This window comes from Nerophis ophidion, linkage group LG27, assembly GCF_033978795.1.
Source record: "Nerophis ophidion isolate RoL-2023_Sa linkage group LG27, RoL_Noph_v1.0, whole genome shotgun sequence".
Taxonomy (NCBI): domain Eukaryota; kingdom Metazoa; phylum Chordata; class Actinopteri; order Syngnathiformes; family Syngnathidae; genus Nerophis; species Nerophis ophidion.
In genome coordinates this window covers 17,762,429-17,789,909 of record NC_084637.1, presented here as the reverse complement: position 1 = coordinate 17,789,909, position 27,481 = coordinate 17,762,429, and the positions used below count along the sequence as shown (strand labels likewise).

The following is a 27,481-nucleotide window of genomic DNA, read 5'->3' as shown; positions in this document are numbered from 1 at the left end:
ACTGTGAGCATGCTGACGTTATAACAACTATGCTAGCTTTTTTTTTTTTTTCTATGTCCAAAAAGAAAATAGTTTCCCAAAAATATGCATTTTCTGCCATTTTTAGGTTTTATCGGGACTCCTGATTACGTTTCAAGACATCTTCTACAACTACAGTACCAGTTTTGTGCTGCTAAAGTAATTCCGTTTTATTTTATTTTTGTGTAAGGGTCCCCCTTTATGACATTTTAGCGAAAAAAAGTTTTCCAAAAATATGCATTTTCTTACAATTTTGGGTTTTAATGGGACTCGTAATGACTTTTCGAGACATTTACTACATTACAAAATGAGTAAAAGTGTAAATAGGCCATGTTTTATCAACCTAAATAATTTTGTATGTACGCAGATTACAAAGACTTTTGGTCTGACTTTCCCACCACAGTTTTAAGTAGTGATGGGATCGGCAGTTCTTTTGACTGTACTGAATCACTAGAATCAGTTCTTTAAATTGATTTGTTCACCAAATTCCTCCCCCCCTATCCCCAAAATGTGTGCAGGTCGGCGAATCATGAGTCAGTCAGTAACAGCTTCCCCAGCGGCAGATCTCGGTGTTTGTCAGTTCGCGAACGACACAAGCCCTCAGCACCCAATGAACGAGATCCTCAATGTGACGTCCTCCTCCGCGACACAGTCAGTTCTCTGTCTCAGTAGGTTCGCGAGTCCTGAGAGCGAGAGCGTTGTCGTTCACTGAGTGATTCATGTCGATAATCCGCGGTGAACGAATTGTTCGCTCAGGGTCTCCCACCGCCGCGTCGAGTGTTCAGTGAGTCACAGAATGCGCCAGTTCCACTCGGAGCTTAACTGAACTGAGAAAGGAACGAATCAGTTCATCAATCAATCAATCAATCAATCAATGTTTACTTATATAGCCCTAAATCACTAGTGTCTCAAAGGGCTGCACAAACCACAACACAAACCACTACCACATCCTCGGTAGGCCCACATAAGGGCAAGGAAAACTCACACCCAGTGGGACGTCGGTGACAATGATGACTATGAGAACCTTGGAGAGGAGGAAAGCAATGGATGTCGAGCGGGTCTAACATGATACTGTGAAAGTTCAATCCATAATGGATCCAACACAGTCGCAAGAGTCCAGTCCAAAGCGGATCCAACACAGCAGCGAGAGTCCCGTTCACAGCGGAGCCAGCAGGAAAACATCCCAAGCGGAGGCGGATCAACAACGCAGAGATGTCCCCAGCCGATACACGGGCGAGCAGTACATGGCCACCGGATCGGACCGGACCCCCTGCACAAGGGAGAGTGGGACATAAGAGAAAAAGAAAAGAAAAGGCAGATCAACTGGTCTAAAAATTGAGTCTATTTAAAGGCTAGAGTATACAAATGAGTTTTAAGGTGAGACTTAAATGCTTCTACTCAGGTGGCATCTCGAACTTTTACCGGGAGGGCATTCCAGAGTACTGGAGCCCGAACGGAAAACGCTCTATAGCCCGCAGACTTTTTTTGGGCTTTGGGAATCACTAATAAGCCGGAGTCCTTTGAATGCAGATTTCTTGCCGGGACATATGGTACAATACAATCGGCAAGATAGGATGGATCTAGACCGTGTAGTATTTTATACGTAAGTAGTAAAACCTTAAAGTCACATCTCAAGTGCACAGGAAGCCAGTGCAGGTGAGCCAGTACAGGCGTAATGTGATCAAACTTTCTTGTTCTTGTCAAAAGTCTAGCAGCCGCATTTTGTACCAACTGTAGTCTTTTAATGCTAGGCATGGGGAGGCCCGAAAATAATACGTTACAGTAGTCGAGGCGAGACGTAACAAACGCATGGATAATGATCTCAGCGTCTTTAGTGGACAGAATGGAGCGAATTTTAGCGATATTACGAAGATGAAAGAAGGCCGTTTTAGTAACGCTTTTAATGTGTGACTCAAAGGAGAGAGTTTGGTCAAAGATAACACCCAGATTCTTTACCGAGTCACCTTGTTTAATTGTTTGGTTGTCAAATGTTAGAGTTGTATTATTAAATAGAGGTCGGTGTCTAGCAGGACCGATAATCAGCATTTCCGTTTTTTTGGCGTTGAGTTGCAAAAAGTTAGCGGACATCCATTGTTTAATTTCATTAAGACACGCCTCCAGCTGACTACAATCCAGCGTGTTGGTCAGCTTTAGGGGCATGTAGAGTTGGGTGTCATCAGCATAACAGTGAAAGCTAACACCGTATTTGCGTATGATGTCACCTAGCGGCAGCATGTAGATGCTGAAGAGTGCAGGGCCAAGGACCGAACCCTGGGGAACTCCACACGTTACCTTAACGTAGTCCGAGGTCACATTGTTATGGGAGACACACTGCATCCTATCAGTAAGATAAGAGTTAAACCAAGACAGGGCTAAGTCTGACATACCAGTTCATGAAGTGATTCGGTTCAGTATGTTCACTCAAAAGATTCGTTCATTCGAACGAATCGTTCGCGAACGACACAACACTAGTTTTAAGGATGAAGCCCCAGGGTATTGAAAAAGGGTAAACTTTCCAAAAGAGAAGTGGATTTAAAAAGGTTTGTGGTATCTGTGCCAGAAACAAAAATGCAATTTTGGATTGTCAACATATCTGTTAAAGGCCTACTGAAATGAGATCTTCTTATTCAAATGGGGATAGCAGGTCCATTCTATTTGTCATACTTGATCATTTCGCGATATTGCCATATTTTTGCTGAAAGGATTTAGTAGAGAACATCCACGATAAAGTTTGCAACTTTCGGCGTTGAGAGAAATGCCCTGCCTCTACCGGAAGTCGTAGACGATGACATCACACGTGTGGGGGCTCCTCACATATTCACATTATTTTTAATGGGAGCCTCCAACAAAAAGTGCTATTTGGACCAAGAAAACGACAATTTCCCCACTAATTTGAGCGAGGATGAAAAATTTGTGTTTGAGGATATTGATAGCATCGGACTAGAAAAAAAAAGATTAAAAAAAAACTGGTTAAAAAAAACAAAACACAATTGCATTGGGACAGATTCCGATGTTTTTAGGGACATTTACTAGGATAATTCTGGGAAATCCCTTATCTTTCTATTGTGTTGCTAGTGTTTTAGTGAGTTAAATAGTACCTGATAGTCGGAAGGGTGTCTCCACGGGTGTGTTGACGCGCAGTGTCTCAGGGGAGTCGACGGCAGCTCAGCTTTTCTACGGTAAGAACTGACTTTTTAACCACAATTTTTTCACCGAAACCTGCTGGTTGACATTTGGTAGGGATCCATAGGAAAGTTTCACCTCCAGGAATTTTAAACAAGGAATCACTGTGTGTTTGTGTGGCTAAAGCTTCCCAACTCCATCTTTCTACTGTGACTTCTCACAGTAGAAATCGCATAAGATTCAGCAACACAGATCTCCAAAATACTCTGTAATTACGTCGTTAAAGCAGACGACTTTTAGCTGTGTGTGTGTGTGCAGCGCTAATATTTCCTAACAGCCCTTGACGTCTTGCGTACACGTCATCATTACACAACGTTTTCAAGACGAATCTCCCGGGAAATTTAAAATTGTAATTTAGTAAACTGAAAAGGCCCTATTGGCATGTGTTGTAATGTTAATATTTCATCATTGATATATAAACTATCAGACTGCGTGGTGGGTAGTAGTGGTTTTCAATAGGCCTTTAAGGAGAAAAATATGGACTGTGCAATTAACAGAGCATATTCATCTTCAACATCCATTATTCAATATAGCTAATAGGGGTGTGGGAAAAAAATCGATTCGAATACAAATCGAATCGAATACGTTGTGCGATTCAGAATCGATTCTCATTTTTAAAAAAACTATTTAAAAAATATATATATATATATTTCATCAATCCAACAAACCACTACACAGCAATACCATAACAATGCAATCCAATTCCAAAACCAAACCTGACCCAGCAACACTCAGAACTGCAATAAACAATTGAGAGGAGACACAAACACGACACAGAACAAACCGCAAGTAGTGAAACAGAAATGAATAGTATCAACAACAGTATCAATATTAGTTATAATTTCAGCATAGCAGTGATTAAAAATCCCTCATTGACATTATCATTAGACATTTATAAAAAATAAAAAAAAGAACAGTAATCTCACAATGGTTTACACTTGCATCGCATCTCATAAGCTTGACAACACACTGTGTCCAATATTTTCACAAAGATAAAATAAGTCATAATTTTGGTTCGTTTAATAGTTAAAAGAAATTTACATTATTGCAATTAGTTGATAAAACATTGTCCTTTACAATTATTAAAGCTTTTTTAAAAAAAAAATCTACTACTCCGCTTACCTGTTAGCAGACTGGTGTAGATCCTGCTGAAATCCTATGTAATGAATGAATACAGAATCCTTTTGAATCGGAAAAATATTGTTTTTGAATCGAGAATCAAATCGAATCGAATAAAAAAAAACGATATATTATCGAATCGTGGCCCCAAGAATCGATATTGAATCGAATTGTGGGACACCCTTCAGATTCGCAGCCCTAATAGCTAAGGACAGTTTTGTTTCATTGACTTGGTATGGCTAAAAGGTGGACATGTATGTTTTTGTCAAACTGACGTTTGAAGATCTGCGCCCCTACCTTAGACACTCAGGCCAGTTGTATGTTTTCCTGTATTCGGATCACACCACAGTGATAGCATGTATCGCTGGTCGGCACGGAGTGACTTGCAGGAGGGAAATGGCCTTTCTGGTAACATTGTGTGGAAACTCCATCCTCACCCTCAACGCGGACTACACCAAGGAGTCAATAGAGGATATAAGAAAAGAACATCTGTTCCCTCTTCTTAGAGTTGTATACTTTTTCCACGTCAAAGTCCATATTCCTGCAGCAGTTTCCTTGGACACAAAAGTTCCCACTCAAAGACTTCACATAAAACACGCAAGATAGCAGAGGATAGTTTCGATCTATTGACCTCTGGGTTATGGGCCCAGCACGCTTCCGCTGCGCCACTCTGCTCACTATATTCGCAAGTCTAGCTCTATGGAGGTGTGGGTTGAAATACCATCGCTTATGATTTCCTGGTGAGAAAATTGCCTGTTTTCTGAGACGAAAATAATTTGTCCTTGTCAAATAGTGACAAAAAATGCACCCCAAATTAGAGGTGTTTGTGTCTTCCGCAGAACTGGACTTCCAACAGTAAAGGTACCTACACTGTGGACTTAAAAAGATTAAGTGCCGACAGATTTGTCAGTAAAAATACATTCAAGTGCTTTCTAATCTTTTACATATATCCTTGGTTTCAACTTAATCCGCAGTACTGAATTTGAGTCACTGACTCTAATACACAATTTTTCCTTTTTGAAAACTTGTTATGCATCCTGATTTCGAGGAATGCTCAAACGGTAGTAAAGTACTACCATATCTGGAGGACTGTGCAGTATCTCTAAGTCCACGCATCACAATTTTCAGAGAGGAATACTGTGGTCACTGCTCAAGGTTGAACAATATATTAACTGATGAAAATAAGAGGAACCAAGACAATCTCCCAGTCTGGGAATCGAACCCAAGTATTCCGCGTGACAGACGGAGATACTGTCCACCATACTAACGAGGACTGCGCTGTCCTGTGTTTTCTAAAGAACAACCAACGATCCAGGCTTATCCCTGCCACGCCACAACCACAGCGGTGCCATGTCATACGTTTGCCGATAAATTGATTCTCTGAAACATCTATATGACTGTTGTGTGGCCGAGTGGTCTGAGGTGTTGGAATTAGGCTCTAGTCTCTCAGGAGGCGTGAGTTCAAATCCCACCACTGCCATTTCTATTCTTGTAACACACTTGTATCTTTCCTGGCCAAAGTAGTAAGACCAAGCTTGGTCTTCATTTGGAAAACTTGTGGAAATCAGGCCAAAACATTAGCTTTGAAGTTCTTTACGCTAGGAATGTCATCAAAAAAGAACACAACCAGGGGTGAGGATGTGTGCAGCAGTCCAAATACAACACAAAATGAGTGACAGTGTAAATATGCCCTGTTCTATCAACCTATATCACTTTGTACGTATGCAGATAACAAAGGCTTTTGGTCTGACTTTTCACATAGAGTTTTAAGGATGAAGGATCACTTATTCAATAAACCAAAGGACAGTTTTGTTTCATTCACTTGGTATGGCTTAAAGGTGGACATGCATGTTTTTGTCAACCTGTTTGAAGATCTGCGCCACTACCTTAGACACTCAGGCCAGTTGTGTGTTTTCCTGTATTCAAATCACACCACAGTGATAGCATGTATCGCTGGTCGGCACGGAGCGACTTGCAGGAGGGAAACGGCCTGTTTGGTGACATTGACGGAGATGGATGTCTCTTTATATCCTAGTCAGATTTTAGAGGAGCTAAGTGTTGGGCCATGTTTAGGCCTTGATAGTGGAATGTAGCAAGAAGTCATTTTTGATTATCTCAACTGTCCGAGGCAAGGAGAAGGAGGGTAGGAGAAGAAGGGGGCCGGTGAGAGAGAAGAGGCGAAACTTCCATAGTAGAATTAGATCAATTTAGGCAACGCGATTGAACTGTTGTATCTAGATTGATCTCCCAAGGCTTTGGTATTAAAATATTAAAATGATCAGCTATGTCTCAAGGATTCATTTATAACCAGCTTATGTGTCATCGAACCAACCTGGGAGGTGACCGGCAGAAGACCGGGTCCAACGCAACAATTGGGGGCTTGGATGACATGCTGAAAATTGGGCTGCTCTTGCAATCGTCCGGACAGACTCACTTGGCCAACTTTTAAATCAAAGTAAGCAGTGCCTTTTTCTAAAATCTGCATTAGGAGTCTGTCCTTAAGTTTGTAAGTCAAACACTGTTTAGTATCCCAGAGACAAAGTGGTGATTTTGATCGATTGGTTGCATTTTTGCCTTGTCCGCCATTACATAAAAGTTGTAAATAAATGGTCAACTCAAGGCACTGACGAGTGGGCAAATAGTCGGGTGTGGCTCGCCCTGGGGAATTGGTCTCCCCTAAAAGAGTAACGGGACGCATAACCGTTGTGTGGCTAGTAAATACTCCCCGGTTGTAACATCCAAGTGACATTAACGTGTGCATGAAAATTAAGGATGGGTTGGAAGCCTTTTGTGAAAGTACAATAAAATATTCCCCGGTTGCAAGATCCATGTGAGACTAACGTGTGCACGAAAATTACGGACTGTAAGGGTGGAGGCCCTTCTATACCACATGACAAATTCCGAGGTTGAAGGCCATTTGTAAAAAGTACAATAAAGTTCCCGGTTGAGAGATCCTGGCGGCACTCAGGTATGCGCTAAAATTAAGGAAAATAGACACAATGGCAAATGAGTGTGACAGACAGAAACGTGATGGTGGCTGGGAGAATGTGATCAATCGTCACTGTTTAATGATCAATTGAATGTACTGTTGTCGACAATAAAATTAACAGAGTAAGAGTTTTACATGAAAAAAAAAAGAAAAGAAAAAGAGAACATTTCTTGAAAGGGGTAAGAGGGTGTGCAACACTCGTAAAGTAGTGAACTCAAACGTTTGGTAAATTAAGAAAAGTGACGAATGAAGGTAGTTGTAAATGGTATTCGTGTGTCAGCGGATGTGGTTGAGGGTTGTTCGCTGCATTAGTTTGTTTCTTTGGTTGGTTGTTAACTCCTAAAACTGAAATACATTTGTGTTTTATAGTTGTTCTCATAATAACTAGTTCAGAAATCATATGAGTGAATGATCCATCCATTTAGTTATCTTCCTCCGCTCATCGGAAGCCGGGTCGCGGGGGCAGCAACCGAAGCAGGGAGGCCCAGTGACTTCACTGCCACAGGGCCATTTTGTGAAAGTCAGAGTGAATGATACATGTTGTTTGCAGTTACTAAGGTTTGATATGATACAGCTGCGCTTCTGGGCGAGAAATATAAGATAAGAGTTGTCTTAGAAACAAAGGCATCTTTGAGCGTGTTCCGCCTTATCTCTTGGAATGTGCTTTTGCGCACACACATAGCTGTGTGTAAGTGTGTGTGTGTGTGTGTTTTATTATGTTAGACGAACTCTGATTACATCACTTGTCCATGCTGGCTAACTTTCATTTGTGGTCATCTGCCTCCATCTAGTGGACGTTTGTTGTACTGTTACTTAAGATAATTTAAACAGTTAGTAGAAAGCACATCTGTCACTGGTATTATTAATCATAACAACACATACGGTGGTGTGTGACAAAGTTAAACTTAGATTTAATTCAAATTGAATACTTGATAATCTGTGGTCTGTGATATGACATTATTAAATCCATTTAATTCAGGCATTTTCATTTACAATGTTTGTGTCCTACAGTTTCACCCTTGCAATTGTCAATAATAATGAGAATAAATACATGCCCGTATTTTGTAGAAATATCACGCACGACGGGAAGTCAGAATACACAACTAACTAACTGATTGACACAAAGGATAGTCTTATTAATTTATAGATAATCCAAAGCTTGTGCAGTTCAAAGAATTCATAGATAATCTTTAGTTGATTTAAAAAGTTACCTAAATATACATAAAGTAGTGCGTATAATTGTTGAAATAGGGGTAATGATTAACATTTATTGGGACAATTAATGTTGTGGTTTTAAACATGATATGCATAATTGGGTTAAGCAGAATGATGATGATAAGGCGAATGACAGAGTAACAAGGAAACGACTCCTTAATTTTCTAATCACTGAAGAAAAAATGTCAAAGAACCGAAAGGTCAAAAATTAGCTAAAGTATGTTCAGCAGTGGGTGACCTTCCTTTTGAGTTCTAGCAGGCGGAGAAAAGAATCCTCAACAGACGTGGGACCAGACAGATGGACTTGGGCGGTGGACAACGCGGTGCTTCGGGGCTAGTCCGGGGTGGGAACTGTTTAGCCTGTGACCAACCTGGTCACTGGGTTCAAGACTGTCCCAACATTTCCGAACGGGAAAGGTCCCGTCTTACTGACAGACAAACACAAGGCGTGGCAGAGGGCGCCCACAGCAGAAGCCCCAGCAGGAAATGCAGACAGGCCCCATGCTGGACATAAGTGTCAATGGACAATGTTATCAGTTCGTGATTGACACTGGTGCCACCCACTCATCTCTGAATGCAAAGGTACCAAGGAAACTGTGTGCGTCCCTTTTGAAGGTCGAAGGCTTTCCTGAGGTCACAAGCTCACCAAACTACTTCCGGTTCAAATTGCTGGACACACACTGAAGCACTCCTTCGTGGTCGACCTGAACACACCGTGCCTGCTTGGTAATGACCTGCTTTACAAACTGTGCCCTGACATTCAATATCGCACAGAAAGGACCTTCCTGGTGTTACCTGACGGTACGGCCACCAAGCTGCGGCACCACTATCAAGGCACCTCCAGGAGCATGAGCTCATACCACAGCTTGAAACACCAAACATGGTTGGCGCCTGCTGCGTACCCCAACTCCTGCTGCAAATGTTCTATCAGTGAAAACCCTGGCTGGCTGAGCTGTTTCCATGTGCACCACCACCCGACTCGCCATGTGTTATGATCATAAGTAGACGACTCATACCAGGAGGCCCATTGACTCCTTTTTATATATATATGTTGGAACTCAAGATGTGGCTGCTTATGTTGACATATCGTTGCAACAACTAGCATGGTATAAGATGGACACCATTGCTGTCCCACATGGTTCCCTTTCTCTCTGTTCCGCCTACGAAAACCAAAAACTTAGGTCCAATGATGCAACCGAAACACAAATACCACATTTTTAATTGTTTCAGTTGTCTGTTAAACACATAGCTATGGGCTGCACTTTGGACACCCGAATAGTAGGCTACGAGGAGTTAGCAGCTACACAACAGCTGAGCTAAAACTACACATGACATTTAAGCATACAAATAATTATAGTTGCTTATTACATGCACAAATTTGTCATGACAGAAGTCTGATAGAAAGTATTCGGTAACAAACATGTCTGCAACATTCAACTTTCTACAAAATGAACTTGACTTAACTAATTAATGTGGCCACCAGGTGTGGTAGAATGTCAAATTAATATTGCAAAAGCATCTGCCATAAGGTTAGTGTTTTTCTATATTTTATGTGAATATAAATATAAGCATATTTTGTCTCTTTCACCATATTAAATGATTTACTTGACTATCAGTTAAACTCTTTCTTAGATGTTTCTGAAAGTAAAAGTATTACAAACACAGTCCCTTCTTCAGAAACAGAAGGGGGAGGTGTTGAGGGTGGAGTCAGACTCCGTACAACAAAATTAACAATCATCTGACTATGACAATTTCCATAGTTTTAACATTTTTCAGTTAAAAACATAAAGTCAAGTTTAGAAGTGGTAATAAAATAATTGACTAAAAAATTATTTGTTATTCAAAGACCTGACATTCAACAGACCCATCCTGATGGTGTTATTGACAGGCGTGGAGCTTAGAGCGTAGGGCGAGACTGTGATTAAGTGTGCAGTGCCCGCGTTCTCCTAATGAGACCTATTTTACTCTGTCTGCTTGGTTCCTTGCTTCTTGTCTGATGAAAAGATGTCATCAGTGTTTGAACCTGACAGTCACTGACTCTAGTACACAATTTTTCCTTTTTGAAAACTTTTTCTGCATCCTGATTTCGAGGAATGCAACAAACGGTAGTAAAGTACTACCATATCTGTAGGACTGTGCAGTATCTCCAGGTCCACGCATCACAATTTTCCGAGAGGGATACTGTGGTCACTGCTCAAGGTTGAACAATATGTTAACTGATGAAAATAAGAGGAACCAAGAAAATGTTCTATCAACCTATGTCATTTTGTACGTATGCAGATAACAAAAGCTATTAGTCAGAGTTTTCTCACACAGTTTTAAGGATGAAGGATCAATTATTCAATAAAGCAAAGGACCTTATTGTTTCATTGACTTGGTATGGCTAAAAGGTGGACATGTATGTTTTTGTCAACCTGTCGTTTGAAGATCTGCGCCCCTACCTTAGACACCCAAGCCAGTTGTATTTTTTCCTGTATTCGGATCACACCACAGTGATAGCATGTATCGCTGGTCGGCACGGAGTGACTTGCAGGAGGGAGATGGCCTGTCTGGTGACATTGTGTGGAAACTCCAAACTCTCCCTCAACACCGTCTACAGCAAGGAATCAATAGAGCACATGAGAAAAGGACGTCGGTTCGCTCTTGTTAGAGTTGTATACTTTTTCCAAGCCCATATTCCTGCAGCAGTTTCCCAAGACACAAAAGTTCCCGCTGAAAAACTTCAACCAATGACCTTTGCAAACCACATTTCAGACTTCGTACAACTGACATGGTGTGGGCGCTTCGTGTATCCGTCAAAAAATGAAGCCAGGAAGCAAGTGTCTAGGTAGACTGTCAGCTCACTGGTGGACTGGTGGCTAGGATTCGGCCCTCTCACCGCTGCAGGTTCGATTCCCGGTCAGGGAAGCACTGTCTAACCAGTCTGGAATCAGTCAATTTGTGCTTTATGTCCACAATTCTCATGTTTATGCTCATTGGATGCAAATCATTAACATTTTCAAAGTAGGTCACCGGAAATTTGTTCAACTGTTCTTCAGCGTGGAAGTCTGAACAATGGGTGTCCTTATCATGTCGTGAACCCGAAGAGTGTAAGTGGGACCGAGCGGATATCTTTCACATAAAACACGCAAATAAGCAGATGATAGTTTCGATCTATCAACCTCTGCGTAATGGGCACAGCACGCTTCCGCTGCGCCACTCTGCTAACTGTATTTTCAGTCCTGGCTTTATGAAGGGGTGGATTGAAATACCATCGCTTACGTTTTCCTGGTGAGAAACTTGTCTGTTTCCTGAGACAAAAAGGATTTGTCCTTGTCAATTACTACTAAGGCACCCCAAAGTAGAGGCGTTTGTTTCATCCACAGAACTGGACTTCCAACAGTAGAGGTACCGACACTGTGGACTTAAAAAGATTAAATGCCGACAAATTTGTCAGCAAAAATACGTTCAAATGCCTTCTAATCTTTTACATACCTTCTTGGTTTCAACTTAATCCGCAATACTGAATTTGAGTCACTGACTCTAATACACAATTTTTCCTTTTTGAAGACTTGTTATGCATCCTGATTTCGAGAAATGCTCAAACGGTAGTAAAGTACTACCATATCCGTAGGACTGTGCAGTATCTCCAGGTCCACGCATCACAATTTTCAGAGAGGAATACTGTGGACACTGCTCAATGTTGAACAATATGTTAACTAATGAAAATAAGAGGAACCAAAACAATCTCCCCGTCAGGGAATCGAACCCTGGTCTTCCGCGTGACAGGCTGAAATACTGTCCACTACACTAAAGAGGACTGCGCTTTGCTACGTTTTCTAAAGAACAACCAACGATCCAGGCTTATCCCTGCCACGCCACAACCACAGCGCTGCCATGTCATACGCTTGCCTTCTCATAATGCCGATAAATTGATTCTCTAAATAGTATGTATGACGGTAGTTTGGCCGAGTGGTCTAAGGCGCTGGACTTAGGCTCCAGTCTCTCGGGAGGCGTGGGTTCAAATCCCACCACTACCTTTTCTACTCCTGTAACGCACTTGTATCTTTCCTGACTAAAGCAGTCAGACCAAGCTTGGTCCTCATTTGGGATGCTTTGGAAAACTTGTGGAAATCAGGCCAAAACATTAGTTTTGGAGTTCTTTACGCTAGGAATGTGATCAAAAAGAATGCAACCAGGGCAGGGGTGAGGATGTGTGCAGCAGTCCGAATACAACACAAAATGAGTGACAGTGTAAATATGCTGTGTTCTATCAAACTATGTCATTTTGTACGTATGCAGATAACAAAGGCTTTTGGTCTGACTTTTCCCACACAGTTTTAAGGATGAAGGATCAATTATTCAATAAAGCAAAGGAAAGTTTTGTTTCATTGACTTGGTATGGCTAAAAGGTGGACATGTATGTTTTTGTCAACCTGTCGTTTGAAGATCTGCGCCCCTACCTTAGACACTCAAGTCAGTCGTATTTTTTCCTGTATTCGGATCACACCACAGTGATAGCATGTATCGCTGGTCGGCACGGAGCGACTTGCAGAGGGAAATAGCCTTTCTGGTGACATTGTGTGGAAACTCCAACCTCACCCTCAACGCGGACTACACCAAGGAGTCAATAGAGGACATGAAAAAAGAACCCCTATTCGCCCTTGTTAGAGTTGTATACTTTTTCCACGTCCATATTCCTGCAGCAGTTCCCTAAGACACAAAAGTTCTCGCTCAAAGACTCCAACCAATGACCTTTGCAAACCACATTTCAGACTTTGTAAAACTGACATGGTATGGGTGCTTCGTGCATCCGTCAAAAAAGCAGCCAGGAGGAAAGTGTTTAGCTTGATTGTCAGCTCCCTGGTGGTCTAGTGGCTAGGATTCAGCGCTCTTATCGCTGTTGCCTGGGTTCGATTCCCGGTCAGGGAAGCACTGTCTAACTAATCTGGGGGCAGTGAAATTGTGATTTATGTCCACAATTCTCATGTTTATGCTCATTGGATGCAAATCATTAACATTGACATTTTCAAAAAAGGTAACCGGGAATTTGTTCAACTGTTCTTCAGCGTGGAAGTCTGACCATGGGTCTTCTTGTCATGTCGTGAAACCAAAGACCGTAAGTGGAACCGAGCGGAAATCTTTCACATAAAACACGCAAGATAGCAGAGGATAGTTTTGATCTTTCGACCTCTGGGTTATGGGCCCAGCACGCTCCCGCTGAGCCACTCTGCTAACTCTATTCGCAGTCCTAGCTTTAAGAAGGGGTGGATTGAAATACCATCGCTTCTGTTTTCCTGGTGAGAAACTTGTTTGTTTCCTGAGACAAAAAGGATTTGTCCTTGTCAATTACTACTAAGGTACCCCAAAGTAGAGGCGTTTGTTTCTTCCACAGAACTGGACTTCCAACAGTAGAGGTACCGACACTGTGGACTTAAAAAGATTAAATGCCGACAAATTTGTCAGCAAAAATACTTTCAAATGCCTTCTAATCTTTTACATACATTTTTGGTTTCAACTTAATCCGTAATACTGAATTTGAGTCACTGACTCTAATACACAATGTTTCCTTTTTGAAAACTTGTTATGCATCCTGATTTCGAGGAATGCTCAAACGGTAGTAAAGTATTACCATATCTGTAGGACTGTGCAGTATCTCCAGGTCCACGCATCACAATTTTCAGAGAGGAATACTGTGGTCACTGCTCAAGGTTGAACAATATGTTAACTGATGAAAATAAGAGGAACCAAGAAAAACTCCCCATCAGAGAATCAAATCCTAATCTTCCACGTGACAGGCAGAGTTACTGTCCACTATACTAACAAGGACTGCACTAACCACTGTTTTTTAAAGAACAACCAACGATCCAGGCTTATCCCTGCCGCGCCACAACCACAGCAGTGCCATGTCCTGTGTCTGCCATCTCAGAATGGCGATAAATTGATTCTCTAAATTATCTATATGACGGTTGTGTGGCCGGGTGGTCTAAGGTGCTGGATTTAGAATCCAGTCTCTCAGGAGGCGTGGGTTAACATCCCACCACTGCCATTTCTATTCTTGTAACACATTTGTATCATTCCTGACCAAAACATTAAGACCAAGCTTGGTCCTCATTTGGAATGTTTTGGAAAACTTGTGGAAATCAGGCCAAAACATTAGCTTTGGAGTTCTTTACGCTAGGAATGTCATCAAAAAGAACAAACTAGGAGTGAGGATGTGTGCAGCAGTCCAAATACAACACAAAATGAGTGACCGTGTAAATATACAATGTTCTATCAACCTATGTCATTTTGTACGTATGCAGATAACAAAAGCTATTGGTCTGAGTTTTCCCACACAGTTTTAAAGATGAAGGATCAATTATTCAATTAAGCAAAGGACAGTTTTGTTTCATTGACTTGGTATGGCTGAAAGGTGGACATGTATGTTTTTGTCAACCTGTCGTTTGAAGTTCTGCGCCCCTATCTTAGACACCCAGACCAGTTGTATTTTTTCCTGTATCCGGATCACACCACAGTGATAGCATGTATCGCTGGTCGGCACGGAGTGACTTGCAGGAGGGAGATGGCCTTTTTGATGACCTTGTGTAGAAACTCCAAACTCACCCTCAACACTGACTACAGCAAGGGCTCAATAGAGGACATGAGAAAAGAATGTCGGTTCGCTCTTGTTAGAGTTGTATACTTTTACCAAGTCCATATTCCTGCAGCAGTTTCCTAAGACACAAAAGATCCCGCTCAAAGAATACAACCAATGACCTTTGCAAACCACATTTCAGACTTTTTACAACTGACATGGTGTGGGTGCTTCGTGCATCCGTCAAAAAAGCAGCCAGGAGGCAAGTGTCTAGGTAAATTGTAAGATCCCTGGTGGTAGTGGCTAGGATTTGGCGGTCTCACTGCCGCGGCCCGGGTTCGATTCCCGGTCAGGGAAACATTATCTAACCAGTCTGGTAGCAGTCAAATTGTGATTTATGTCCACAATTCTTATGTTTATGCGCATTGGATGCAAATCATTAACATTGACATTTTCAAAAAAGGTAACCAGAAATTTGTTCAACTGTGGAAGTCTCAACAATGGGTGTACTTATCATGTCGTGAAACCGAAGAGTGTAAGTGGAACTGAGGAAATATCTTTCACATAAAACACGCAAGATAGCAGAGGATAGTTTCGATCTATCGACATCCGGTTTATGGGCCCAGCACGCTTCCGCTGCGCCACTCTGCTAACTTTATTTGTAAACCTAGTTTTATGGAGGCGTGGATTGAAAGACCATCCCTTATGTTTTGCTGGTGAGAAACTTGCTTGTTTTCTGAGACGAAAAAAGTTTGTCCTTGTCAGATAGTACTAAGGCACCCCAAAGTAGAGGCGTTTGTTTCTTCCGCAGAACTGGACTTCCAAGAGTAGAGGTACCGACACTGTGGACTTAAAAATATTAAATGTCGACAAATTTGTCAGTAAAAATATGTTCAAATGGCTTCTAATCTTTTACATACATTCTTGGTTTCAACTTAATCCGCAAAACTGAATTTGAGTCACTAACTCTAATACACAATCTTTCCTTTTTGAAGACCTGTTATGCATCCTGATTTCGAGGAATGCTCAAACGGTATTAAAGTACTACCATATCTGTAGGACTGTGCAGTATCTCCAGGTCCACGCATCACAATTTTCAGAGAGGAATACTCCGGTCACTGCTCAAGGGCGAACAATATGTTAACTAATGAAAATAAGAGGAACCAAAACAACCTCCCCATCAGAGAACCAAGCCCTGGTCTTCCGCGTGACAGGCGGAGATACTGTCCACTATTCTAACGAGGACTGCACTGTCCCGCGTTTTCTAAAGAACAACCAACGATCCAGGCGTATCCCTGCCACGCCACAACCAAAGCAGTGCCATGTCATACGTTTCCCGTCTCATAATGCCGAGAAATTGATTCTCTAAACTATATATATATATGACGGTAGTGTGGCCGAGTGGTCTAAGGCGCTGGACTTAGGCTCCAGTCTCTCAGGAGGCGTGGGTTCAAATCCCACCACTGCCATTTTTATTCCTGTAACACACTTGTATCTTTCCTGACTAAAGCAGTAAGACCAAACTTGGTCCTCATTTGGAAAACTTGTGGAAATCAGGCCAAAACATTAGTTTTGGAGTTCTTTACGCTAGGAATGTGATCAAAAAGAACGCAACCAGGGCAGGGGTGAGGATGTGTGCAGCAGTCCAAATGCAACACAAAATGAGTGACAGTGTAAATATGCTGTGTTCTATCAACCTATGTCATTTTGTACGTATGCAGATTACAAAGGCTTTTGGTCTGACTTTTCCCACACAGTTTTAAGGATGAAGGATCAATTATTCAATAAAGCAAAGGAAAGTTTTGTTTCATTGACTTGGTATGGCTTGGTATGTATGTTTTTGTCAACCTGTCGTTTGAAGATCTGCGCCCCTACCTTAGACACTCAAGTCAGTTGTATTTTTTCCCGTATTCGGATCACACGACAGTGATAGCATGTATCGCTGGTCGGCACGGAGCGACTTGCAGAGGGAAATAGCCTTTCTGGTGACATTGTGTGGAAACTCCAACCTCACCTTACACCAAGGAGTCAATAGAGGACATGAGAAAAGAACCTCTGTTCGCTCTTGTTAGAGTTGTATACTTTTTCTACGTCCATATTCCTGCAGCAGTTCCCTAAGACACAAAAGTTCTCGCTCAAAGACTCCAACCAATGACCTTTGCAAACCACATTTCAGACTTTGTAAAACTGACATGGTATGGGTGCTTCGTGCATCCGTCAAAAAAGCAGCCAGGAAGAAAGTGTCTAGGGTGATTGTCAGCTCCCTGGTGGTCTAGTGGCTAGGATTCAGCGCTTTCATCGCTGCGGCCCGGGTTCGATTCCCGGTCAGGGAAGCACTGTCTAACCAGTCTGGGAGCAGTCAAATAGTGCTTTATGTCCACAATTATCATTGGATGCAAATCATTAACATTGACATTTTCAAAAAAGGTAACCGGGAATTTGTTCAACTGTTCTTCAGGGTGGAAATTTGAACAATGGGTTTTCTTATCATGTCATGAAACCAAAGAGTGTAAGTGGAAACGAGCGGAAATCTTTCACATAAAACACGCAAGATAGCAGAGGATAGTTTCGATCTATCGACCTCTGGGTTATGGGCCCAGCACGCTGCCGCTGCGCCACTCTGCTAACTCTATTCGCAGTCCTAGCTTTATGAAGGGGTGGATTGAAATACCATCGCTTATGTTTTCCTGGTGAGAAACTTGTTTGTTTCCTGAGACAAAAAGGATTTGTCCTTGTCAATTACTACTAAGGCACCCCAAAGTAGAGGCGTTTGTTTCTTCCACAGAACTGGACTTCCAACAGTAGAGGTACCGACACTGTGGACTTAAAAAGATTAAATGCCGACAAATTTGTCAGGAAAAATACGTTCAAATGCCTTCTAATATTTTACATACATTTTTGGTTTCAACTTAATCCGCAATACTGAATTTGAGTCACTGACTCTAACACACAATTTTTCCTTTTTGAAGACTTGTTATGCATCTTGATTTCAAGGAATGCTCAAACGGTAGTAAAGTACTACCATATCTGTAGGACTGTGCAGTATCTCCAGGTCCACGCATCACAATTTTCAGAGAGGAATACTGTGGTCACTGCTCAAGGTTGAACAATATGTTAACTAATGAAAATAAGAGGAACCAAAACAATCTCCCCGTCAGGGAATCGAACCCTGGTCTTCCGCGTGACAGGCGGAGATACTGTCCACTATACTAACGAGGACTGCATTATCCTCCGTTTTCTAAAGAACAACCAACGATCCAGGCCTATCCCTGCCACGCGACAATCACAGCAGTGCCATGTCATACGTTTGCCGTCGGATAATGCCGAGAAATTGATTCTCTAAACCATATATATGACGGTAGTGTGGCCGAGTGGTCTAAGGCGCTGTACTTAGGCTCCAGTCTCTCAGGAGGTGTGGGTTCAAATCCCACTAATGCCATTTCTATTCCTGTAACATGCTTGTATCTTTCCTGACCAAGCTTGGTCCTCATTTGAAATGCTTTGGAAAACTTGTGGAAATCAGGCTAAATCATTAGCTTTGGAGTTCTTTACGTTAGGAATGTGTTCAAAAACAACACAACCAGGGCAGGGGTGAGGATGTGTGCAGCAGTCCGAATACAACACAAAATGAGTGACACTGTAAATATGCCGTGTTCTATCAACCTATGCCATTTTATACGTATGCAGATTACAAAGGCTTTTGGTCTGACTTTTCCCACACAGTTTTAAGGATGAAGGATCAATTATTCAATAAAGCAAAGGAAAGTTTTGTTTCATTGACTTGGTATGGCTAAAAGGTGGACATATATGTTTTTGTCAACCTGTCGTTAAAAGATCTGCGCCCCTACCTTAGACACTCAGGCCAGTTGTATTTTTTCCTGTATTCGGATCACACCACAGTGATAGCATGTATCGCTAGTCGGCACGGAGCGACTTGCAGAGCGAAAGAGCCTTTCTGGTGACATTGTGTGGAAACTCCAACCTCACCCTCAACGCGGACTACACCAAGGATTAGATAGAGGACATGAGAAAATAACCTCTGTTCGCTTTTGTTAGAGTTGTATACTTTTTCCACGTCCATATTCCTGCAGCAGTTCCCTAACACACAAAAGTTCTCGCTCAAAGACTTCAACCACTGACATTTGCAAACCACATTTCAGACTTTGTACAACTGACATGGTATCAGTGCTTCGTGCATCCGTCAAAAATGAGCCAGGAGGCAAGTGTCTAGGTAAGTTGTCAGCTCCCTGGTGGTTTAGTGCCTAGGATTTGGCGCTCTCACCGCTGCGGCCCGGGTTCAATTCCCGGTCAGGGAACACTGTCTAACCAACCTGGGAGCCGTCAATTTCAAATTTTTGTCCATAATTCTCATGTTTATGCTCATTGTTTGCAAGTCATTAACATTGACATTTTCAAAAAAGGTAATCGGAAATTTGTTCAACTCTTCTTTAGCGTGAAAGCCTGAACAATGGGTGTTCTTATCATGTCGTGAAACCGGAAGAGTGTAAGTGGAACCTAGCGGATATCTTATACATAAAATACACACGCTAGCAGAGGATAGTTTCGATCTACCGACCTCTGGGTTATGGGCCCAGCACGCTTTTGCTGCGCCACACTGCTAACTGTATTTACAGTCCTAGCTTTATGGAGGCGTGGATTGAAATACCATTGCTTATATTTTCCTGGTGATAAACTTTCTTGTTTTGAGACAAAAAGGATTTGTCCCTGTCAAATAGTACTAAGGCACCCCGAAGTAGAGGCGTTTGTTTCTTCCGCAGAACTGGACTTCCAACAGTAGAGGTACCGACACTGTTGTTATAGTGTGTGTTGTATTATAAAGACGACAAGAGTCCTGCTGTGGCTCAGTACCGTGTATTCAGGCTGCATGTAGGAAGTACAACGGAGGTAAACACACGTGACACAGTGACAAGTTATAGGTGCGGGCACCGTGGCTGCCACAGGGTGGCGCTTCATGTCCATACAATCATCCAGTAACATCTCCCTTCCTTTAGCAAAGTATCCCCACTGGAACAATGCTGCCTGTAAATCCACTGTAGACCATCAACACACTATTCAACCTCAGATAGCGACACCCGGTTTAACATCCAATATCAGATATCAAATATATAGCAAAACAGAACATAACATTACATAGTAGCAGGATAAGAGCACACCTGTCATCAAATCACATTCCATCAGAACATCAATCACACTCCATCAGAACATCACTTTTTTTTTTTTTTTTTTAAACAAAATCCACAGTCCATGTGTGTTTGAAAGTGCAAACAGTCCATGTATGTTTATTCGAGTGTGTGAGTGTGTGTGTGTATATGTGTGTCACAGTCCATGTGTGACCTAGACGTCAAGTCTGTCAGGAGGCCTAATCAGCCTCCCACTCCGGGAGAAAGTCTGGCCCTGAAGCACACGGCGCGGTGTGTCTCTGGCCTGCGGAGTAGACGGTGATGACCTTGGGGCCGATGAAGACCTTGGAGACTCCCCAGCACCGCCAACACTGTCTCTGTTGCCACTGCCACTCGCAGGCTGCTCTGGGGTCAATTCTGGTCGAGCCAGCGGTTGCTCAGGCATTGCCTCGGCCGGTCTAAGGTCAATTCTGTTGCGTCGATATGTGGTCCCCTCTATGTCGACCAGATAGGACCGGAGTCCCAACTGCTGCAGGCACACCCCTCTCCTCCATCTGCCCGTCCTGTCACCCGGGAGTGGCTTCATTCTGACAGGCTGGCCGACGTTTAGCTCCGGAAGATCCCTCGCCGATTTGTCATACACTAACTTCTCTGCCTGATGCTTCCCCCTCAGCTTGTCGGAAACCCCTATGATGACCTGAGGTGCAAGGAGCTGGTCGGCCACCGGAAGAAGTGTTCTCAGCCTTCGTGACATGAGACGCTGTGCTGGGCTACAATGTATGCCCTCAGTGGGCGTGTTTCGCCAATGCAGAATGGCCTTCCAGGGGTCCTCTTTGGCACGGTCCGCCTTTTTGCACAAGCCTTTCACAATCTTTACTGCAGACTCTGCTTTGCCATTAGCTTTTGGGTGCCGCGGTGAGGACATGACATGTTTGAAGCTCCACTCCCTTGCAAATGCCCGGAATTCACTGCAGGCAAACTGGCTTCCCCCATCTGTGATGGCTCTGTCCGGGACGCCTTAACGTGCAAACTGTGCCTTGATTCGTCGGATTGTGGTGTCGGCCGACAAGTCAGGGAGCAGGTCTATCTCCCAGAAGTCGGAGTAGTGGTCCACCACGAGCAAAAAGTTCTGTGCTGCATAGCTGTACAAATCCATGCTTACCAGCTGCCATGGACGTGTGGGGAGCGGGTGTGACATCATGGTCTCTTTTTGTTGTTCGTGCGCATACTCGTTACATACAGAACACTGCTGTACATAGTCTTTGACTTCCCCTTGCATGCCGGGCCAGTACAATGTATCGCGAGCATGTCTGTAACATGCTTCACCACCCACATGATTGTAGTGGATCCTCCTCAGCATTTCCGGACGTATGGCTTTCGGAATGATGACACGCTGGCTCCTGAAAAGCACGCCATCCTGTGCGCTTATTTCATCTCTAATGGCCCAGTAGTCCCTGATGAGTACGGGGGCTTCCTCTTTGTGTTCTGGCCATCCCCGCAGTACGACTGCCTTGAGCGTTTGGAGACAGACATCCTCCTCTGTGTGTGCTCGGATCTGTGCCAGGCCTTGGCTGCTGACATTGAGGTAGTCTGCCTGCTGAATGGCCGTTGCGTCACACTGCTCCTGTTGCATGCTGCAGACCATTTCTCGTCGGTAAAGTGTGTCTGTTTTCCGTGGCGGGGTGGTGGCTCTACTAAGCGTGTCACTTATGTACATTTCAGGGCCTGGCTTGTACAACACCGTAAGGCAGTAATTCTGAAGTGTCAGGAGCATGCTCTGTAGGCGCTTGGGCGCGCTGAGGAGGGGCTTACTGAAGATGGACACTAAAGGCCGGTGGTCGGTCTCTGCTGTCACATCACCCCGTCCATAGAGGTAGTAGTGGAAGCGTTGACAGGCGAACACGATGCTCAGGCACTCCTTTTCTATCTGTACATAGTTTTGTTCCGTCTGGGTCAGGGCGCGGGAAGGAGGCTGCCCTTCCTGTAGCAGACAGCAGCCCAGGCCTGTCTGACTGGAGTCGCTCTGTATGGTGACTGGCTTGATGGCGTCATAATAGCGCAAGACCGGTACTGCTGTGACCAGTGTCCTCATTTCCTTCATGGCAGCATCATGTTTTGGCAGCCAGTGCCACGCCACGTCTTTGTCTAGCAGCCTCCTCAATGGTTCACATACCTCTGACAGGCGGGGCATGAATCTGGAAAGATAGTTCACAAAGCCAACACACCGCTGGACCCCTTTAGCGTCTGTGGGGTTCGGCATGTCCAGAACCGCCCTGATCTTGTCAGGGTCAGCCTTGAGGCCCTCGGCAGACAGTATGTGGCCGTGGAAGCGGACCTCCTTCACTCGGAACTGCAACTTTTTCAGGCTCAGCCTGAGCTTAACTTCTCTGCATCTGTCCATTAGGGAAATTAGGTTTGTGTCATGGTCGCGGTTGGCCTCCTCGTCCGTATCCCCGCAGCCAACTATGAGGATGTCATCGGCTATGGGTTCAATCCCAGTTAATCCAGCTAGGAGCTCATGTCGCTTTCTCTGGTACAGTTCCGGAGCAACTGACACACCAAAGGGGAGCTTCAGCCACCGTTTTCTGCCCCATGGGGTCCAGAACGTTGTCATCAGGCTGCTCTCCTCATCCAGTCGGCACTGCAGGAATGCATCACGCGCATCCACCAGCGTGAATATACGCGCCTTTGGCAGCTTATACAACACATCATCTAAAGTGGGCATGAGGTAGTGGGACCGTTTCAGGGCTCGGTTGAGTGGCTTTGGGTCAATGCATAGTCTCAATTTTTCCGTTTTTTTCACTATGACCAGATTGCTAATCCAGTCTGTGGGCTGTGTGACTGTGGTTAAATGTCCATCCTTTTCGTATTGATCGAGCTGTGCTTTAACAGCTGCCTTGAGGGCCACTGGAACTTTCCTGGGGGCACACTGCTGTCCAGCTCAAAGTGAACATCACCAGGCAGGGACTCGACTGGGCTGGTGAACACGTCGTGGTATGTGTTGATGAGACGTTCTTTGGTCAGGTCTCCCCTCCTGCAGTGTTCCACTTTATTTAGCTCCTCAGGAATGGTGAATCGTATCAGGCCTAGCCTCTCACATGTCTCCCCCGAAAGCAAGGGCCTTTGGCCTGTATGCACAACCTCAAAGTCCAGCTTGTGTGTTCTGCCCCTAATGACACACTGTGTGCTGTACAACCCCAGCGAGTTCATCCACTCACTGTTGTACAGCTTCAATCTGGTGTGACTCTTCTGAAGAGGCGTTCTGGGCGCCAGTCTCATCTTGTCCTTCATGCTAATCACATTGCAGGTGGCTCCCGAGTCGAGCTGGCACCTCTGGACCCCCTGTTGCAGTGGCAGATTGACAAACCACTTTTTCCCTTGCGTGTTCATCGCTCCCACGCTCTCTGCTGTGTACACATCTCTTTCATCACTGTCCTCCTGTTCCCCTGTTGACGGGTCATCCACAGCATCCAACTGGCGTGCGTGCTGACCCCTCTTCATGCATACTTTGGCGAAATGGTTGGCAGTGCCACAAGAGCGGCAGGATTTACCAAATGCAGGGCACTGGTCTCGCCCACGTGCGTGTCTTGTACCACAGTACTTGCATTCCACTGTGTCTCTCATTCTCTGGAGCTTTGCACTGGTGTTGGTGGGCTCAGATGACCTACCGGCAGACCTGCGTCCATATCTTTGTCCCCCCTGCGCGGCATTGATGCTCTCTCCAGGCCCAGAGTTGCCCAGTGACATTGTCTTTAATTTATTGTCCATGACCTCAGCTGCACGGCAGATCATGATTGCTTGATCCAATTTGAGATCATTTTCTCTTAGCAAACGACGTCTGGCGCCCTCATCAGCAATGCCAAGGACAGGCTTGTCCTTTATGAGTTCATCTTTTATAGCTCCATATTCACAAGAGGCAGCCTTTTCTCGCAGCCTTGTAACAAAAGCATCTATGGGTTCTCCTTCCTCTTGCTTCAAGTTTCCAAAAACGTACCTCTCGAATGTGACATTCTTCGCGGGGGTAAAGTATCCCTCCAGTGCCTCCAGAATAGCATCGGCATCTTTCTGTTGGTCGACAGTGAGTCTCAGGTTGTATTTGTAAACATGGAGGCAGCCGTTCCCCATTAGCCGTCTCAGCGCCGCTGCTTGGACGGGCTTCTCCTTCTCGTTGAGCACCGTTGCCAGCAGATAATCCTCAAACTCTGCTCGGAAGTTTTTCCAGTTGCCGTAAGTGTCTCCAGCCATCTTCATGGGCTCCGGAGGCGGGATGTTGGATGCCATTATACCAACGAGGTGCTAAAACTAACTGGCTAACTGAAACTGCTAAAACTCACCAAAACAGATAAATGCACACTGTCTCAACAACGGACAGAATGTGGGGCATAATCGGGTCCTGCTTGGACTTCTGACACCATGTTATAGTGTGTGTTGTATTATAAAGACAACGAGAGTCCTGCTGTGGCTCAGTACCGTGTATTCAGGCTGCATGTAGGAAGTACAACGGAGGTAAACACACGTGACACAGTGACAAGTTATAGGTGCGGGCACCGTGGCTGCCACAGGGTGGCGCCGCATGTCCATACAATCATCCTGTAACAACTGTCGACTTAAAAAGATTAAATGCCGCCAATTTTGTCAGTAAAAATACGTTCAAATGTCTTCTAATCTTTTACATATATTCTTGGTTTCAACTTAATCCGCAATACTGAATTTGAGTCACTGACTCTAATACACAATTTTTCCTTTTTGAAAACTTATTATGCATCCTCATTTCGAGGAATGCTCAAACGGTAGTAAAGTACTACCATATCTGTAGGACTGTGCAGTATCTCCAGGTCCACGCATCACAATTTTCAGAGAGGGATACTGTGGTCACTAATCAAGGTTGAACAATATGTTGACTGATGAAAATAAGAGGAACCAAAACAATCTCCCCGTCAGGGAATCGAACCCTGGTCTTCCGCATGACAGGCGGAGATACTGTCCACTATACTAACGAGGACTGTGCGGATGTGTGTTTTCTAAAGAACAACCAATGATCCAGGCTTATCCCTGCCACGCCACAACCACAGCGGTTCCATGTCATAGGTTTGCCGTCTAATAATGCCGATAAATTGATTCTCCAAATTACGTTTACTGTGGTTGTGTGGCCGAGTGGTCTAAGAAGCTGGATTTAGTCTCCAGTCTCTCATGAGGCATGGGTTCATTTCCCACCACTGCCCTTCCTATTCTTGTAACACACTTGTATCTTTCCTGACCAAAGCAGTAAGACCAAGCTTGGTCCTCATTTGGAATGCTTTGGAAAACTTTTGGAAATCAGGCCAAAACATTAGCTTTGGAGTTCGTAGCTCTTTTCGATACATGGCAACACAGGGAAGTTCTTTTTTTTTAAAACGGGCGTTTATTGACTTCTTCTTGCTGCATACACCATCCACGCCGACATGCCTCCACGCCAACGCCAACACCATCGCCAACATCAATGCCAACACCAACGCGGTGAGAACTTACAAATGCAGTACAATACAGTTAACAGACTTTGAATTTACATCAATAAACACTTGGAAATAAATTACATTTAAGAAAATACAATACATTGTTGGCTGCTTGTAACAAAAAGAGGTTCTAATAATCACTTGTTTGAAGTTTTACACGAATCAACGAATACACTTAAATCTTTTGAGGAGCTGAAGACAACGTGCTCAAACACCCTACCCTCTTGCATGTTCTGCCTTGTTTACGCTCCGTGTGGTCGCAACATCACAACAATTGTTCCGCTTTGCAACACAATTAACACAATAAATTTACATTTTGCTCAGGAGATTTTACGATCACACATTTTCTAATAATATTTTATAACTCTGCATCATTAACTTATTTATTAATATTTATTTTTTTATGAAACATATTTAAAGTCTGAAAACTATCAGAGACAGCTACACTCCCACCAAATCACTCATTGCCCTGAAATGTGGGATTTTCCCTCTTTATCAAAACCAGTTTCAAGCATCTATATGTGTGTGCGTCTTAATTGGCTTCTACTAATGTTACTATTTTATGAATAGGTCTTTCTAGATTAATCAGTCGTGAGTGAGGTTTGCCCTTGTCAACAGTAGTCTCACTGAGCACCAGTTTCAGCTTGCGCACCATGCCATCTCTTCCAGGCTGAGCTTCGACTACTCTTGCGAGCCTCCATTCATTTCTGGGGTACACTTTAAAATCACAAAGTCATTCACTTGTGAGTTCCTTGTGGGGCTGTGCCATTTCTGTCGCTGTTGTTGGTTCAGCAGATATTCTCGCTTCCATCTTTGCCAGAATTCATTCGCCAAGAACTGCACTTTTCTCCATCTCTTGTGCAGATACAAATCCTCCTTACAGAACTGGCCTGGTGGTGGCAGTATTACTGCAGATTTCATGGTGAGAATATGGTTTGGTGTAAGAGGCTCTGGAGCTGTTGGGTCGTGAAGATTCTCAACACTCAAAGGTCGGCTGTTGATAATGGCCATTGTTTCGTACATGAGCGTCTTCAAGCTTGTGGTGTCGAGTCTGTTAGCCCACTTGTCAAGCATGGTCGTCAGGATGCTTCTAATCGTCCGAATTTGACGCTCCCAGACTCCACCCGTATGACTTGCTGATGGGATGTTCACAATGAAATCACAACCAATTGCTCTTTGGCGCTCTTGATCTATGCCTTTGAGTAGCTCTGCAAATTCTCTTCTAGCGCCCATAAAATTTGTTCCCTGATCACACCTCAGTTGTCGTACAGGGCCTCTGATCGCGGTGAATGTTCTGAGAGCGTTTACACTGGAAAAAATGCTGATCTAAAAATGAGTAAAAAAAAACAATGAAACAAGACATTTTTGCTTGAATTGAGCAAAAAAATCTGCCAATGGAACAAGTGAAAATTGTCTCAACAAGATTTCTTGAAATAAGACAGAATTTCCAAGACTGACATGACTAAAAAGGTCTTAAAATAAGTTTTAATAACTCATTTTTAGTTATATTTTACTTGGATAGTAAGATTTTTCTGTCTCATAATAAGGTTGTGATGCTTGAAAGTGGTATTTTTCTCCTGAAAGCCAGCATGTATTTTGGTACCATTCTTTTCATTTCAAGTGTATTTCACTTATTTTAAGTCTGATATTTGAGAAATTGTTCTAGATTTAAAAATGCCTTGTACTTGAAGTGAGATTAGAAAGAGGCATTTTGAGACAATATATCTTGAAGTTAGCATAACAGATTACAATTAGGGGTTTTTGAGTC

At 43.6% G+C, this 27,481-nt stretch overlaps 6 non-coding genes across 6 annotated transcripts; 4 read left to right on the top strand and 2 right to left on the bottom strand.

Moving 5' to 3' along the window:
- The first annotated feature begins 12,461 nt into the window (after positions 1-12,461).
- trnal-uag (transfer RNA leucine (anticodon UAG)) lies at positions 12,462-12,543 on the top strand. The gene has a single exon. It is a non-coding gene; the product is annotated as a tRNA-Leu (tRNA).
- A 3,924-nt stretch (positions 12,544-16,467) lies between these two features.
- On the top strand, positions 16,468-16,549 carry trnal-uag (transfer RNA leucine (anticodon UAG)). The gene has a single exon. It is a non-coding gene; the product is annotated as a tRNA-Leu (tRNA).
- Positions 16,550-17,341: 792 nt separating this feature from the next.
- On the top strand, positions 17,342-17,413 carry trnae-uuc (transfer RNA glutamic acid (anticodon UUC)). Its single transcript has one exon. It is a non-coding gene; the product is annotated as a tRNA-Glu (tRNA).
- An 814-nt stretch (positions 17,414-18,227) lies between these two features.
- trnad-guc (transfer RNA aspartic acid (anticodon GUC)) lies at positions 18,228-18,299 on the bottom strand. The gene has a single exon. It is a non-coding gene; the product is annotated as a tRNA-Asp (tRNA).
- Positions 18,300-18,437: 138 nt separating this feature from the next.
- On the top strand, positions 18,438-18,519 carry trnal-uag (transfer RNA leucine (anticodon UAG)). The gene has a single exon. It is a non-coding gene; the product is annotated as a tRNA-Leu (tRNA).
- Positions 18,520-25,151: 6,632 nt separating this feature from the next.
- Positions 25,152-25,223, bottom strand: trnad-guc (transfer RNA aspartic acid (anticodon GUC)). Its single transcript has one exon. It is a non-coding gene; the product is annotated as a tRNA-Asp (tRNA).
- Positions 25,224-27,481: the final 2,258 nt, after the last annotated feature.